Genomic DNA, 15,411 nt, shown 5'->3' with positions numbered 1-15,411 from the left:
GATTAGGGGACTGGAGCACTGCCTGGTGAGGAAAGGCTGAGGGACCTGGGGCTGCTTAGTCTGGAGAAGAGAAGACTGAGATGGGATTTAATCAATGTTTGTAAATATCTGAGGGCTGGAGGTCAGGGGTAGGGGGGACAGGCTCTGCTCACTTGCTCCCTGCAATAGGACAAGGAGCAATGGATGGAAGCTGCAGCACAGGAGGTTCCAGCTCCACACAAGGGGAACTTCTTTCCTGTAAGCGTCCCAGAGCACTGACACAGGCTCCCCAGAGAGGTTGTGGAGTCTCTTTCTCTGGAGCCTTTCAAGACCTGTGTGGATGTGTTCCTGTGTGACCTGAGTTAGATTGCACAGTCCTGCTATGGCAGGGGGGGGTCGGACTTGATGATCCATTTGTGTCCCTTCCAAAACCTGTGATCCTGTGATTCCCTTGCTCTGATGTCTACACACTTCTCAATGTACCCCAGCATCCCATTGGCCTTCTTGGTCACATGCAGCTTGCTTCTTTTCTTCTCTATGTCTAGAAGTGTCAGAAGACTGCTGAGAAGCTTGAAGGATGCTTTAAAAAGATGCCCATAAGTAGTTCTGCAGTTGCTCAAGAGAAGGCAAGGCACTCCTGTGCTTTATAATAGCTTTAAACTTTCAGAGCAACTTTCTGAGCATGAAAAGAAAAAAGAAATTGCTCTGTATCAGCAGCTACATGCTTCAAAAGCCAGCGAGGTGCACATGCCTGCAGAAGCAAGCTCCTAAAAAAATCAAGACTGTGTGCTCAGCACTCTGCTGTCAGCCAGACCTGAAGAGTGGGATACAGTTCTCCAGCAACAGCAGCTGAACCTGCAGCAGTTACCAGCTGGCATGAATAGAAATAGCTCAGCCTTAGTCCCCAAGTGATATAAATCAGCTAAATTCCAGCCCAGCTGATGATGGTGTAAAGGATAAAGATGTGTGGTGCTCACACCGGCTCGTTCCGTGCTGGGAGTAGGTGCATCTGATCCTCCAGGCTAGGGAAGGGCTTGGCAAGCACAACTTCTTCTCCTCTTGTGCTGCTGGGGAGAAGCCAGGATGTTCAGCAGGGGCTGAGCAGACCCACCTACAGCGTCGCTGCAGCATAAGGAAGGAGGCAAAGCAGAAGGGAAGGGAAAAGCAGAAGGGAACTAAAAGAGACCTAGAAAGAAAAGAATAAAAATAGTCTGTGGGATGTGGAAAAGGGAAGAAGTGAAAAGAGGTGGAAATGAGTAGCAAGAAAAAAGGAAACATGGATGGTACAAAGTATCATCTCCTACCTGGCACAGGGGAGATTCAAAGTTTGAAATCTGCCTGGCTCTGAGGAATCATGGAATGCTGGGGTTTGGAAGGGACCTCTGGAGATCATCTAGTCCAACCTTCCTTCTGAACACAGTCAGTGGCATTATAACACATCTAGGCACAGGAACATAGAATCATAGAATCAGTCAGGGCTGGAAGGGAACACTAGATCAGGCTGTTCAGAGCCTCATCCAGCCTGGTCTCAAACACCTCCAGGGATGAGGCTTCCACCACATCCCTGAGCAACCCCTTCCAGGCGCTCACCACCCTCATGCTGAAGAACTTCTTCGTAACATCCAGTCTGAATCTCCCCATTTCCAGCATTGTTCCATTCCCCCCAAGTCCTATCACTACCTGAGAGCCTAAAACATGTCCAAGTGATTTGGTATTGGAATGGGCTGCATAGTGGGGTGGTAGAGTTGCTATCCCTGGAGGTGTTCAAGAAAAGCCTGGATGAGGCACTTAGTGCCATGGTCTAGTTGATTGGATAGTGCTGGGTGATAGGTTGGACTGGATGAGCTTGGAAGCCTCTTCCAACCTGGCTGATGCTATAAATCTATGATTCTAAGCAGATTTTGGAAGTCTCTTAGAGAAGGAGAACCTAACAAGAAGTTCTCCCTTGTGTTTAGGTGGAACTTGGGTTCTAATTCATTCCTTTTGTCCCTGTTCCTAACGCTGGACAGCACTGAAAAGAGTCTGGCCCTGTATTCTGAAAGAAAAGAGCGGAGGGAGTGAGGAATGACTGCAGGAAATCACAGAAACACCCAGGTTGGCAAAGCCCCTCAGGATCATCAAGCCCAACCTAGAATCCTACTCTACAAGATTCACCTTCAACCATAGCCCTAAGCACCACATCCAAACCACCCTTAAATGCATCCAGGCTGGGCCACCCATTCCAGTCCTTGAACACTTTCTTTTCCGTAATGCCCAGTCTAAACCTCCTCAGTCTCAGCATGAGGCCATTTCCCCTTCTCCCTCCAATTACCTGTGAGAAGAGCCCAGCAGCAGCCTCTCCACAACCTCCCTTCAGGTAGCTGTAGAAAGCAGTGAGGTCTCCCCTCAGCCTCCTCTTCCTCACGCTAACCATCCCCAGCTCACAGTGCTGGCATCTCTCGCTGGGTCGGTGGAGGAAGGTGTTAGTTTTTCTCCCCAAAGGCTCTCTGCTGAGCTAATGGCATCCACCAAGCAGGGCTCAGGGCCGCCACTTGTCGCTGCCCCCCCGCCCCTCCCGGCCAAGCCTGCCCTGCCGGCCACGTGCGCTCTGTTTTGACAGAAAGCAAAGGCCGAGTCTCGGTGCCCCTCTGGGTGCCGCTGGGTGCCCCCGGCCGCCCCCCACGGGTGAGCGCATCTGAGCTCCTGAGGGCACAACCGGGGGCTGCCGGCCGGCTGCGTGGCCTTGGCTGCCCTGGCCTAACCCCCAGACCCGGTGGGATTCAGCCCCCTCTCTTTTGAACAGTTTGCAATGATCTGCTCCACTGAAAAGTGAAATCTGGACAACAAAAGCCCCTCCTGCCTCTGTGTGGGAGCTGTCTGAGGACTCCCCCCTCAAGCCCCAACCCCGCGAGAGCCTTCACATCCCCTGGGACCGGTGGCTGAGACCAAAGAAGCCTCCTGCTGGGCTCCCTTCCAGCTTAAAAAAAGATATTATTTATAGTAGAACAAAATAGTCAAGGGGAGCTTTTGTTTGTTCTTTCCATCTGCCCCCCTGCAACACTGAAATCCAGCCTGCAGAGGGATGCTCAGGGCACCAAAGGTGGCTACCCTGTGGCAGAAGCAAGGCAAGGGAAATTTCCTTTTATCTGGGACTCAGCACTGCAAGAGGCTGCAGAGGTGTAGGAAAGGCTTTCAAGCAGGCTAAGCCAGTCACTACTCATCCCATCTCTCTGGAATCATAGAATCAACCAGGTTAGAAGAGATCTCCAACATCATCCAGTCCAACCTAGCACCCAGCCCTAGCCAGTCATCTAGACCATGGCACTAAGTGCCTCAGCCAGGCTTTTCTTGAACACCTCCAGGGACAGTGACTCCGCCACCTCCCTGTGCAGCCCATTCCAATGCAAATCACTCTCCCTGGCAAGAACTTTCTCCTAACATCCAACCTATACTAACTTGAGACTGTCCCTTTGTTCTGTTGCTGGTTGTCTGGGAGAAGAGACCAACCCCACCTGGCTACAACCTCCCTTCAGGTAGTTGTAGAGAGCAATGAGGTCACCCCTGAGCCTCCTCTTCTCCAGGCTAAACACCCCCAGCTCCCTCAGCCTCTTCTCATAGGGTTTGTGTTCCAGGCCTTTCACCAGCTTCATCAGCCCTCTCTGGACACATTCCAGGACCTCAACACCTCTCTTGAATTGAGTGGCCCAGAACTGGACACTTCTTGGGCCTTTTCTCTTGGACCTTTTTTGGACCTTTTCTCTTTTCCAGAAGCTTACTTCTAAGAAAGCTCTCAAACCTCGTCTTCAAGTCAGTACATATTTGTTTTCCTCACCACAAAATCATAGAGAGGTCATCTAGTCAACCCCCTCCATAGAGAGCAAGGAGGCCACATCTGGAATACTGAGTTCGACTCTTGACTCCCCTAGTCAAGAGAGACAGAGAAGTACTGGAAAGAGTCCAAAAGGGGCTACAAAGTTGCTGAGGTGTTTGGAACATCTCTGTGAGGAGGAAAGACTGAGAGCCCTGCGGCTGTTGAGCCTGGAGAAGAGCAGCCCCACAGGGATCTGATCAATGCTGATCAATAGCTAAGGGGCAGGGGCAAAGGGGGTGGGGGTAAGAAGATGGGGACAGACTCATTTCACTGCTGCCCAGTTCCAGGACAAGGGGCAGTGGGCATAAACTGGAACCCAGGAGGCTCCAGCTGATCATGACAAGCTTCTTTGCTGTGAGGGTGCTGGAGCCCTGGATCTGCTCAATGATATCAGTAGCTAAAGGGTGGGAGGCAAGAGGATGGCACTAGGCTCTTAAAGAGGACCAGGTCCTCTCAAACTGCGGTTCACTTAAGTTCACTCTGTCCCCACCTGCTGTGTATTTGCCTTTCTTTCTCGTTCAGCTTTTGAATAGTGGGTATTAGCATAGTGTGTTTGACACCTCTGCCCTCCACCCCAAAGTCCCTGGAGAGAGCATGAACACATCAACACCTAGCACTGACTCATTGAGACTGGGGGGGAGGCCTCTGGTGGCTTTAGGCAGGAAAGTTTTGGTAACATTAAATAAACAAGGTGCCAGACCAAAAAAAATGTTCCTTGCTTTCGAGTTCCCCAGATCCACTTACAAAAATTTAAGCTCACCAGAAAGCAGATCTTTGTTTGGAGAGGGAAATGTGGAAGGGAAACACAAAGATGTTATTTGACATGGGCAGAAAATGAAATAGAAGTGAATAGAAAGAGCACGAAACCAGAAAGTCCTTTATGGGTCAGTGAACCCACTTCGGGCAAACCCAGGCAACCACAACACATCCTTGCTTTAATGAAGTGATCAAGGCTGGATTTAAGACCTTGTGGTTTCTTGTTCCAAGGAACCTCCTTGGAGGAGAATAGCAGAACACCCTTGTTCTCATGGTCACAAACTTTCATGCCTGTCCTAAATGTGTCCACAAGCAGTTTTTAGCCCCTTCACCAGCACTGCTTCTCTCCTCAGGGCTTGGTTATCCAGATCTACAACTAGCAATCAAACACTGACTTCCCAGCTCTCCTTTTGCCAACTCAGATGAATCAGTGCTGCATAGACCCTTCTTGGAAGACAATTTCTTCCTCCCGGTTCTCTGTCTAGTGTCAGTTCCTCCTAGATGGTTGATGAAAAAAAAATTCAGAACTCAATAAAAAGTTTGAGCATAGCCACAAGAAAGGCCTGAAGAGTGGGGCTGGAAGTGCCTGGTTGGGTAGGTCCCTCCTGAATTTGGCTAAGTGTATTAGTATACAGAGAACTCTTTGTGTTATGTCTTCTTTACACTGTGGCTAAGGATTGGCCACCAGATGAGTCACAGAGTCTCTTTATCAGCCCCTCTGCCTTCCCAAGGGGAAGAGAAAGGGAATAAGGGAGAGAGTCTGATGGGATGGGGAAGAAACTCAACCAGCTGAGATGGAATTGAAAAGAATCCAATGAAATAGAGGCAAAGAGATCAAACTAATAACAACCCAACCCCTGATGGCAATGATGTTACCACTGTCACCACTGATGCTGGGGGCAGACACTGGGGAAGCCTCAGACTGGGCTCAGCAGAAGATGGGAAGTGGATTCAGGAACGCACAGACTGTGATCAAAGGCAGACTAGACAGAGTCCTGTTGGGACAGTGGCCAGTGAAGAGGCTTGACCTTGGTGATGTTTCCTCTTGATCCTGAAGATGCCATCCATGGGCTGCAATCACTTGTTGGTCAGTTGAGCCACCTGTCCCATTTGCTCTGCCTTGCAGGTGCCACCTCTGACTTCTTGCACCCCAAGGTGGCACACAAGCTGTGGCAGTGCCCTTGGTGTGCTCAGGAGGAAGCTTCAGCCAGAGCCTTTCTGCATCGCAGCCCTTGGCAGGAGCTCTCCCCATCAGCTTCTCCCTGCTAGGAGTAGCCTTTGGCTGTGCAACCCTGCCCTGAACTGCATAGAGCACCTCAGAGAGCAGAGCCTGAACTGAGAAGACAAATCCCTGAGCAGAATTAGCTCTGTTCTGGCTGAGGCCAGGACAAGATCCAAGTGGGAGAGCAGACACCTTGGCAGCAAGCACTGAAAGTCAGGGCATTGCCATTGTGCCACTTGCCAGGGCTGTTTCTCACTTCCCAGCCAACACTGCAATCTGCAGTGACATTGCTTCCACTTTTCAACAGCAGGTTTCCTCCGAGCACACCCAGCAGGTTATCCTGGGCAACCTGCTCTGTGTGACTCTGCTTCAGCACGGGGTCTAGACTAGATGATGTCCAGATCCAATCCCTACCACGCTGGGCTTCTGTGCTACCCCTTTCCTTGTCGTGTCTAAGGCATGGCCTGCAGACACATGCTGATTTGCAAAGGCATAGTTCAATCGTGTATAAATCATCCTAAAGAACACCAGCAGCATTCTGCTCTAGCAGCAGTTTGCTTTCAACTGACCTCTTTACATCCCTCTTTCAATTTGAACCACAACCTCCCTTTGCTTGCCAAACAAAAATATCCCAGCCCTGTGCTGCCACAAGCTCTTTGTTTAGGAGATAAAGGAATGAATCACTTCAGAAATGCTCAAGTGGTTTACAAAATGAAAGGAAAAACAGACACTGTGTTTAAAATAGATGGCAAGCCAGGGTCTTTTCTTCCCCCTCCCCTCCCCCTTTAAAACTGTGTTTTGCAATTCATATCCCAGAGAGGACAGCAAGCTGACAGCAACAGGAACATGAATCCAGGGTGAGTCAGGGTCAGTTTAGTTTCAGTCCATGGATTGCTCCTGCTCCTCTGAGAACAGAGCTCTTCAGGAACATCTACACCAGGGGAAAAAAAGCCTAACCTTGTGTATGTCTCCTCGTCCCCAGGACACAGCTCATTTTTTGTCCATGGGCTCATTTGTTTACAGCACGTCCTGAATGGCTCTATCACAGGAGTCTGCCTGACTCAAGGCCAGCGGGTTAGGAGCGTAAGTCCCCTCCCTGCAGGCTGAATTCTTCTCTTTGGAGCACAGGGAGGTTCACAGTAGGGTTAGAAGAGAGGTGAGCTTGGTGTCAGGTCACCATGACACAGCACTGGGCAATGCAGTCCTCCTCTTGTTCTAGAAATCCTCCCAGACTGCATCTCCAGCCCCTGAGATTTATTGCTGGGGGCAGTGAATCCCTCAGGTTGTGAAGGCAGGAGACAGCCCACAGGTCTGGGCATGATTGATCAGTTTTTAATGGTTTGGTTTCTTTTCATATTCCCTCCCCATTAGTGCACCTCAGAGCAATGAATCCTGAGTTGTTAGAAGCTTTGGAAGTAAGAGCTAGGTCACATGAAAGCTGTCTTCAGTGTCTTGTCCATAACCTCTGTGTGTGGTCTCAGCAAAGTCACTGGAACTGCTTTAGACCCAAAGAAGAGACAGAGGAGTACTTCTGTGCTGTCAGAGCCTGAGCTGACTGGGCAGGATGGTTGGCTGGATGCCTCTTGTGATCAGTGGAGAGGGACTGAGTGCTCCTAAGATAGACTTGGATACATATGGTGGTATAAATCGTACCTTGGTGCTCAGCACTGTTGAAGGGGGGAGGGCGGGGGGCAGTAAGCTCCATGTTGTATTTTCCCCATGGAGAACTAATTTGGAGGGGTTACCCAAGTGAGCACTTCTGGTAAGACATCAGAGGTGGGGGCAACTGAGCTGACTGAGACAGCTGAAGGCTGTGAGGCCATCCAGAGAGACCTGGACAGACTGAGAGCTGGGCACAGCGGAACCGAAGGAGGTTCAGTAAGGACAAGTGCAGAGTCCTGCACCTGGGCAGGAGGAATAAACTGCACCAGTCCAGGCTGGGAGGTGATCTGCTGGAGAGCAGCCCTGTGCAGAGGGACCTGGGAGTGCTGCTGGATAACATCCATGGGGTAGCAATGTGCCCTGGTGGCCAAGAGGGCCAATGGGATCCTGGGGCGCATTAAGAAGAGTATGTCCAGCAGAACCAGGGAGGTTCTCCTCCCCCTCTTCTCTGCCCTGGTGAAGGCTCATCTTGAGTACTGTGTTCAGTTTTGGGCTCCCCAGTTTAAGAGGGACAGGGATCAACTTGAGAGAGTCCAAGGGAGGGCTATGAGGATGATGAGGGGTCTGGAACACTGCCTGATGAGGAGAGGCTGAGGGACCTGGGGCTGCTCAGCCCGGAGAAGAGAAGACTGAGAGGGGATCTAATAAATGTGTATAAATATTAGAGGGCTGGGGGTCAGGAGGGGGGACAGGCTCTGCTCACTTGCTCCCTGTGAGAGGACAAGGAACAACAGATGGAAGCTGCCGCACAGGAGGTTCCAGCTCAACACAAGGGGGAACCTCTTGACTGTAAGGATCCTAGAGCACTGGCACAGGCTGCCCAGAGGGGTTGTGGAGTCTCCTTCTCTGGAGCCTTTCAAGGCCTGTCTGGATGTGTTGCTGTGTGACCTGAGCTAGACTGTATGGTCCTGCTGTGGCAGGGGGGTTGGATTGGATGCTCTCTTTGTGTCCCTTCCAACCCCTGGCATCCTGTGAGCCTGTGATCTTAGAAATCAGCATCAGAGTGCAGTCCCAGGACTCTTGGACAAGCTCTAGCAGCAGACTGCTGAGTCCCTGTGGCACACAGCTCAGCTGTGTTGTTTGCAGTCTCCTTGCTAAGACAGAAACACCCCTATATACAACAGGAAGAACCTGATCCTCCTGTTGTTGAGCAGATTAGATACTCTAAAGAACAAACCAGCTTTAAAAGTTCTGATAAAGCCCACAAGACACCACTGAGCAGTTTGTCCCAGAAAGCTGTGGAGGCTTCCTACAGCTTGGTAGAAACTCTGCCTGACCAGTCCAAGGGATCACCTCCTCTGGAGAGATTCCAAGCCCACCTGGATGTGACCCTGTGCAGTGTGCTCCATGTGTCCCTGCTTTAGCAGGGTATTTGGACTAGATATCCAGAGGTCACTTCCAACCTCCATCATGCTGTGATACTTTGTCCTTTTCCTTCCATTCTCCTGGACTATCCAAGACTGTTTCATGCATTGCTGAGATGATACCTTTGGGTGATCCTGGGGAGAACAGTTTCCAATCCAAAAGAGACCATGTGAACCAGTTTCACTGACATCACAGATCTGTGCTTCAGATTGAGTGAGCTGATTCTGCCACTTTGCTTCATCTGGAGTACTGCATCCAGGTCTGGAGCCCTCAAAATAGGAAGGACATGGAATAGATAGAGCTGGTCCCAAGGAGGGCCAGGGTCAGGGGATTGGAGCACCTCTACTCTGAGGACACTATGAGGATATTGGAAATGTTCAGCCTGGAAAAGAGAAGGCTCTGGGAAGACCTGACAGTACCTGAAAGGGGCTACAAGAAGGATGGAAAGAGACTATTTGCAAAAGCCTACATGGACAGGACAATGGCAATGGCTTCAAACTAGAGCAGAGCAGACTGAAACTGGATGTTAGAGCAAGCCTACACCATGAGGCTAGTGGAACACTGGAACAGGTTGCTCAGGGAGGTGGTTGATGCCCCTTCCCTGGAGATATTCAAGATTAACTGGGTTCTAGGTAACCTGATCTAGTGGAGGATATCCCTGCTGACTGCAGAGGGGCTTGAACTGCATGACCTTCAGGAGTCCCTTCCAAACCAGACCATCCTGTGATTGAGGCTCGCAACACCACTGAATGTGTGCAGTGGCAGCAAGGTGTGGTGTATGTCTCGCTACTCATGGGCATGCAGAGTGCTACCATACTGGAGACAACTAATCTATGCTTAGGTATAGTCTAGAATAAGTACTCAAGGACATGCAAAAAAAAAGACTCAAATGGTCTCATGGAGTGTCTCATAGGGAGAAGTCTTTTTCAGGTTGCCTGTTATGGATTGCAAAGCCTTGGGGTGGGAAGCTCACCCTGCTTGTCTGGCACTTCTTATCGTGCCAGCTGAAATGGAGTCACCACAGTCCTCTCTGAATATTCATCCAGCTCCTGGAAACTGCCAAGCACAGCAGAAAATGTGAGCCATTGCAGAAAGAAAAATAACCAGGAAAAGAGCCTGCTGATATCCCCAAATGACACAAGACAAATCACATTTATGAACCAAAATAGGGAGGTGAAGGAGGGAAGGAACTGCTCCCTTTACTGGTCCTAAAACCCAGGCTGAATCCTGAAGAAACCCCTTCTGAGTTATGAAAACAGAGTAGACATTTCTGCTGGTGGTGTTTCTCCCTCCACCCTCTCCATTTTCATATGCTCTGGTATTACTGTAGTCTTCTAGGATCAGACACAGAGTCACCACATCTCTGGAGACCACTTCACTTTCCATTTGTCTTTAGCCAGCCATTATGGATTGTGAGTTTTGAAACCTGAGCCATTGCCTAAAGGGCTCTGAATAAATGCCACGCTGAGCCCTTTTTGCCTAATAACATTTTTGCTTTGTTGAAACTAGACATGATGGAACCAGTCTGCTTTGGACCATTTTGGTTATGTCTACACAGCACAGAGAAGCAGTGCACCTAAGTACTTAAGAGAGCACCAAGCCTCGTTTGGTGTGTCTAGATCATGCTTTGGGCTTAGGCTTGTGTCAGGGGTCATGTTGTGCTCTGTGCCGTGTGTGCCACAGGTAGACCTCATCCTAGCTCCTGATGCAAAAGTAGAAGTGTCTCAGCTACGTAAGGATGTCTTTGTCCTTCCTCTTCCCAAGAAAATGGCATGAAAGGGTAAAATTAGCCACTTCCTATCTCCATTGAGTCATCACCCTTGGTATTATAGAAATGCAGCATGGTAGGGGTTGGAAGGGACCTCTGGAGGTCATCTAGTCCCAGGATTGCAATGTCCAGGCAGGTTTGGAGTCTCTCCAAATAAGGAAACTCCACAACCACTCTGGGTAACCCACTTTAGCACCCTCACAGCAAAGAAATGTCTCCTCCTGGGTATGTGGAACATCCTGGGTTCCAGTTTGTGCCCATTGCTCCTTTTCCTATCACTGGGTACTGCTTAAAAGAGGCTGAGCCCATCCTCATGATCCTTGCCCTTTGGCTCTTCCTGGGCCTCTGAGACTGCTCTTCTCCAGTCTCAACAGCCCCAGGGCTCTCAGCCTTTCCTCTTCAGAGATGCTCCAGGCCCTTCAGTATCTTTGTAACCTCCACTGGGCTTTCTCCAGTATTTCCTTGCTTCTTTAAACTGGGAATCCCAGAACTGGCCCCAGTACTCCAGTTCTGGGCCCCCCAGTTCAAGAGGGATATAGAACTGCTTGAAAGAGTCCAGCACAGAGCCACAAAGATGTTGAAGGCAGTGAAACAACTCTGTTATGAGGAGAGCCTGAGGGAGCTGGGGCTGTGCTGCTGGGAGGAGACTGAGAGGTGACCTCATCAATGGTTCTAAAGATGTGCAGGGTGAGTGGCAGGAGGCTGGAGCCAGGCTCTGCTGGGGGATGCCCAGTGACAGGCCAAGGGGCACTGGGTGGAAGCTGAGGCATAGGAAGTTTCATTTAAAGATAAGGAGGATTTGTTTTTCCCTGTGAGGGTGGCAGAACCCTGGAAGAGTCATCCCAGGGGAGTTGTGGAGTCTCCCTCTCTGCAGATATTCAAGGCCTGCCTGGATGTGTTCCTGTGTGATCTGCTCTAGGAGATTCTACTCTGGCAGGGGGTTGGACTGGATGAGCTTTGGAGGTCCCTTCTAGCCCCTGACATTCTGGATTCTGTGATACTCCAGGTGTGGCCTGGCTAGGAGAGATCATAGTAACAGAAATGGTTTAGCTACTTTGCAGACATAGCCAGAAGAGACTGTCCCTGCTGCGGGGAAGTACCAGGCTGCTGACCCAACACAAAGAGGAACTGCAGGGAGTAGGCTGGAAAATGACACACAGATTTGGTGGTGATGCTTCACACATGCTTGAGTCGTTAAAATGCTGTATCCTCAAAGTAATTGTCCTGGATGCATTTGTGGTATTCCTTCCATGGTTGGGAAATGGTCCTTCAGAAGGCCAAAGTCTATGTGCTGAGGTGCCAGCCACTCTATTGGTCTCAACTTTCTTACAGGAGGCAATTAGCTTTTTTCCCATCAAAGTGGGGTCTGTATGATGATTTTATCCCTGAAGCAGCAGGCCACTGCTGTCAGCATTTTCTCTGAACAGCAGAGGACCACAGGGAGCACTCAATATTCCTGGTTCTTCCCAGCTTGACTGAGCAGATACAATCCTTATCCCTTTTTGATTCCTCTCCTCTCCTCTCCTCTCCTCTCCTCTCCTCTCCTCTCCTCTCCTCTCCTCTCCTCTCCTCTCCTCTCCTCTCCTCTCCTCTCCTCTCCTCTCCTCTCCTCTCCTCTCCTCTCCTCTCCTCTCCTCTCCTCTCCTCTCCTCTCCTCTCCTCTCCTCTCCTCTCCTCTCCTCTCCTCTCCTCTCCTCTCCTCTCCTCTCCTCTCCTCTCCTCTCCTCTCCTCTCCTCTCCTCTCCTCTCCTCTCCTCTCCTCTCCTCTCCTCTCCTCTCCTCTCCTTTTGTCATGGACACACTGCAAACATGTCTCAATGTATCAATATTGTCATAGTATTGGAAAATCAGAAGTGCCAAAAAACCCCACAACCAAACCCAGAAGATATTTCTGGTGTCCAGAAATGGGTTCATACATTCAGGAGGAGTGAAATGTGACCTTCTTGTTTCATTTCTGTATCTTTCTTTATGCAACTGAAACAGAGGAGTACATTGTGTGCCTGAGTTTAGGGATTTTGACTGTTGTAACATCACAGAATCATCAAGGTTGAGGAAGGTCTCCAAATTCGTCAGTTCAGCTTCAAGATCATCAAGTTCAGCTGTTAACCTGGCACTGCCCCGAGGCCACCACTAATTAAAATCCCTAAGTGGCACATCTGCACATTGGGTTTGGGATGCTTTCAGGGAAGGTGATTCTATCACTGCCTTGGGCAGCCTGCTCTAGGGCTTAACCACCCTTTCAGTGCAGAAATCTTCCCCTATATCCTTCCTAAGGTTTCCCTGGCCCACTTTGAGGCTGTTTTCTCTCATTCTGTTGCTTGTTACCTGTGGGAAGAGCCTCATGCTCGCCTCACTCCAGCTTCTTTTCAGGCAGTTGTAGAGAGCACTTCTGAAGGTCTCCCCTTAGCCTCCTTCTCTCCAGACTGAACAACTCCAGTTCCCTCAGCTGCTCTGCACAAGATTTATGCTCTGGACACTCCAGTAGCTTCATTGCCCTTCTGGACACATTTCAGCACCTCATTGTTCTTCCTGGAGTGAGTGGCCTAAAACTGGACCCAGGATTTCAGGTGCAGCCTCACCTGGTGATGATTCCTCCCTCGGTCCTGCTGGCTACACTATTGCAGATCCAAGCCAGGATGCTTGGCCACCTGGGCACACCACTGGCTGTGCTAATCTGGTTATCAGCTCATGCTTACTGGTCATTTTCCACTGGGGAATCATCTTAAGCCCCTTCTTCTGCACTTTTACACCTTGTGGATATTGACTTAGAAGCTCCATGCCAGAGTTCTCTCTTTCCTCTTCCAAACCAGCATCGTAGAGCAGCGATGAATGAGAAGTGGCAAGACCTGAATAAACCATCCCTTAGTTTGCTGTATAGTCCTAGAGCCTGGGTATGTTGTTCTGCAAACACAGAGCTGCTTGTTCATCTTGCTTTTAGAGGAGGTCAGACCAAGTTCAAGACCAAGCTGACATGGATATTATGGGTATGGTGTCTCAGACTGGCAGTTGGAAGAGGGAGAAGCAACAATAATGTTTCCAGAACGAGATCTGTCCCTACCCGTCCTTCCACTGAGCACACAAAGACATGCTGTGGTGGAGCATTTCAACCAGATGTCTTGTGAGGTTCACAGGCCTGGGTGCTGGGCTGCAAGCAGCCAGGATGCTTAATTGTTTGTGCATTCCCTGGAGCAGTTTCTGGTCTAGCAATGCCCAGCCATGGGTCGGTACCTAGTTCAAAGCAGCTCGGGCAGGCAGTTGGGATGGGGCTATGCTGTTGTTAAAAGAAGTGCAGCCATACAGATGCAACTCATCATCTGTCTCTTGCCTTGGTGGCTTTGGAAAGCTTTTTGTTGGCCATTTCATTTGTGAGGGAAGGTGTAGCCTGTCTGTTTCAGGGCCTCTTTGTAGCTGCCAGGCTTTTCCAGCTCTGGCTTGTGGACAAGGTCTTTCCTTAGCTGATAAGCAGACGGTTCATCTCTTGGGGTACAGAAACAGTTTCATCCAAAAGAATAAGAATATTTTGGGAATATAGCAACTTTGTTTGCCTTGAGGGCAAGTATCAGTACTACTAACAATGATTCTGGACTCTTTCCACATGAGATAGCTGTAGCAGAGGGTGAGAAATGTTCATGCTGCTGCACAAGGTAGAGCTGAAAACCCTCTGAGATTCTGTGGTGCAGAGGTCTGGGGAGTCAGATGCAAAATCACAGAACACTTTGTGTTGGAAGAGATCTTTGAAAGTTTTCTCATCCAAGCCCTCTGCAGTCAGCAGGGACATGTGCAGCTGGTGGAAGCTGAGGCATAGTAAGCTTCATTTAAACATGAGGCGAAATTTTTTCCCTGTGAGGGTGACAGAACCCTGGAACAGACTGCCCAGGGAGGGTGTGGAGTCTCCCTCTCTGCAGATATTCAAGACCTGCCTGGTTGTGCTCCTGTGTGATTTACTCTAGAAGATCCTGCTCTGGCAGGGGGGTTGGACTGGATGAGCTTTGGAGGTCCCTTTCAGCCCTTGACATTACGTTATTCTGTGGATCAGGTTGCTCAGAGCTCTGTCCAGCCTCACCTGAAATGTTTTCACTGACCATTGCCTCCAAGTCCTTCACCAGAGGCTTGTCTCAGGCTTTCAAAAAAGTAAGATAGGAAAAAAACCCCTTGTTTATGTTGAGGGAAATGTTGTGCATAAGAACAGATGGAAGCAACAGCATGAGTCAGTGTGTGCTGGAAAGGAGCAACAGAACCATGCCCATCAGGGCAGCAGGAGTGTGCAAGAGTCCTGGTGCAGAGGCCAAAGAGCCTCAGCAGGTGAAGGAGCAGAGTGTGAAGGGCTCCCTGTGGCAGCAGACCTTAACAGAGCGAAGTATTGCCAAAGTAACTCGAGAAAGGCTGCCTGACCTTTGTATTCTAACTCAGGACTTCTCCTTCTTAGTTCATTGCTGGAAGTTCATTGCTCCCCTGCCACACAAGGTGCATCTTCAGGCACAGAAAGGAAGATGCTAACAAAGCAAATCAGAATCTTTTTATTAATCAATACACAATTGCAGCATGGTGAGGGTTGGAAAGAATCTCTGGGGATCCTCTACTCTAACCTCCCTGCTAGATGGGGCCCAGCCTGAGCAGCTTGCCCAGGATCACAATGTCCAGGTGGGTTTGGAATCTCTCCAGAGAAGGAGACTCCACAACCTCTTCAGGCAGCCTGCTCCAGTGCTCCAGCACCCTCACAGCAAGGATTTTCCTCATGTTCAGATGGAACTTACTGGGTTCTAGTTTTTGTCCCTTGGGCATCACTGAAAGGAGTCTGGACCCATTCTC

Source organism: Pogoniulus pusillus, chromosome 11 (genome assembly GCF_015220805.1).
Source record: "Pogoniulus pusillus isolate bPogPus1 chromosome 11, bPogPus1.pri, whole genome shotgun sequence".
In the NCBI taxonomy this organism is placed as follows: Eukaryota; Metazoa; Chordata; class Aves; order Piciformes; family Lybiidae; genus Pogoniulus; species Pogoniulus pusillus.
This window is presented reverse-complemented; position numbering follows the sequence as displayed.